We start from the raw sequence: 2,500 nt of genomic DNA on the forward strand, positions 1-2,500 counted from the left end.
TATACTGTGGGTCTCTCTCTCCTCCCTTCGCCAGTCAAGTCAGTCAGTCAGTTCGTCAGTGTGTGGCATAACCAGCCAGCTCTCCTCATTAAGCAGTTGGAAGGTAATTAGGCTTGTAACCAGCACAGCCTGGGTCTCATTAAACACACACACACACACACACACCACCACCACCACCACCACCACTACTACCATTACCACCACCACCACCCTGTCATAAGCACCAGTCAGGAGAGATATGTTACACCTTTGGCTGGGTGCCTGAAATGTGAAAGCAGCAGCCGTCTCTCTCTCTCCCTCACACACACACACACACACACACACACACACACACACACACACACACACACACACACGCACGCACGCACACACACACACACACATTTTTATTTCTTTTTCTTTTTGTTTTTCGTTCTTTCGTTCTCCGCAGCAGTTACATTATGGCCAGAGAGGGGGGTTTTGGAAATGCCACAAACTGTGGTTATGGTTGGTGCCTTTTTTTGCTGGAAACTGGGGACATTGTTTGTTGTTGTTGGTACTGAGAAACTAGAATTTGAAACACAGATGGGGGTGGGGAGGCGGGGGTGGGGGGGGGGGGTTATTGTTGTTGTTGTTGTTGTTGTTCTTGCTGCTGTTGCTGCGTCTGTTGTTGTTGTTGTTGTTGTTGTCTGTTCACTCTGTGTGGTTACAGACATTTTGAAGTGTTCATACTTTGAATGCAGGTTATTCGTTTCTTTTCTTGTTTCATTTGCGTCTTAGAATGTTATTTTTTTTTTTTTACTTTGAATGCTTTCCTTCCACTTGATGACTGCAATGAATAGAACACATAACAATCAAGGAAGAAGCGTATATGGGTTCATCGTTCACTTTACAGTATTTTACTTGTATCTTAGAATGTTATACTTTTCCTTATCTGAATGTTGTTTGTTTACTTGTGACATAGAAATCGCTTCCTGGGAAACTGATGCCCTTGACCGCTCTCGCTGGAGGATGCTGTGCTCTAGTGGCATAAAGACGTTTGAAAACAAGAGAACGCTGGCCATTAAGGAGAAGCGTGAGCGAAGGAAGCAGGGCTCAACTTCTGGAGACGTTTTCCCTTGCAACACCTGTGGGAAGTGCTGCGCATCCAGAATCGGCCTCTTCTCCCATATGAGGACACACACCGACAGATAAGCCTGCCTGTCTACTCATCCGTCGGTCCGACGGGAGACTCCCTTGTTTGTTTTTCACCTGACAACAGGTGTGTGCGGTGGTGATCGAAGAAGCGTGTTTCGGTTGTTCGTATGTTTTTTGCGCCGCTTATTTGTCTATTGACGATCATTTCAATGAACCTACAGAAAATGTTCTGCTTTAACTCTCTCCATACGAACGGCGAAAGAGACGACATTAACAGCGTTTCACCCCAATTACCATCATCCAAATATTGCAAGCGGAAGGCTCTTATACTGAAGAGGTGAATGTTGACAAAGAATACCACAGTTCTGACGACGGAAGCTAAAGGTTGGGTCATTGAGGCACCCACTGGACATCCGAAGGGTCTGTGTAGAGGAGAGGAGAGGACTGGCCGTACTGAGTGAGTTAATTGTTTTGAAGCAGACAATAATACAATTTGAACTGAACTGAATTGAAGCTTGTGTCAGGGTGGAGAGAGATGATCGGTTGTTCTGAAAATGGACACCTAGTGTTGACCACACACACACAGATTTAGTGTTCAGTCAGAAAAAAAAAGTATCACATGGATTTCAATTATCTCGGAGTATAGCACGTTTCTGAAGGGTATATGGTTGTTGTTGTTTTATTATTTTTCCTTTTATCTGACCTCTCTTTAATTTCACTTTATTATTATCTTTCTGATAACTTTATTCAATATTTCAATATGCACAAAATACATGCCGTTTTTTTAATGTTTTTTTTTGTGGGATTTTTTTTTTTTTTTTTTTTTTGGGGGGGGGGGTGATTTTTTTATAGAACGGGATAGGGTAAATTGATCAGTGTTTAAGACATGTGGATTAGCCTGGCTGGTTCTGGTATAAACAGGTAGTCAGACCAAAAAGACTGAAAGACATACAGAATCGAATCAAATACACATTCTTGTGTACATCGCGTGAGTGCAAGTAGAACAGTAACTGCTATTCAACAACAACAACAAAATAACATTTATTTGTATTTGTATTTCTTTTGATCACAACAGATTTCTCTGTGTGAAATTCGGGCTGCTGTCCCCAGGGAGAGCGCGTCGCTACACTACAGCGCCACCCATTTTTTTGTATTTTTTCCTGCATGCAGTTTTATTTGTTTTTCCTATCGAAGTGGATTTTTCTACAGAATTCTGCCAGGAACAACCCTTTTGTTGCCGTGGGTTCTTTTACGTGTGCTAAATGCATGCTGCACACGGGACCTCGGTTTATCGTCTCACCCGAATGAATAGCGTCCAGACCACCACTCAAGGTCTAGTGGAGGGGGAGAAAATATCGGCGGCTGAGCCGTGATTCGAACCTGT

The 2,500-nt window shown here is 43.2% G+C and overlaps 1 protein-coding gene across 12 annotated transcripts in view; it reads right to left on the minus strand.

Annotated features, from left to right (window-relative positions):
- LOC143282703 (uncharacterized) overlaps positions 1–2,500 on the minus strand; it is a 187,976-nt gene that overhangs the window by 160,435 nt on the left and 25,041 nt on the right. The window lies entirely within an intron of this gene.

This window comes from Babylonia areolata, chromosome 6 (genome assembly GCF_041734735.1).
Source record: "Babylonia areolata isolate BAREFJ2019XMU chromosome 6, ASM4173473v1, whole genome shotgun sequence".
NCBI lineage: Eukaryota > Metazoa > Mollusca > Gastropoda > Neogastropoda > Buccinidae > Babylonia > Babylonia areolata.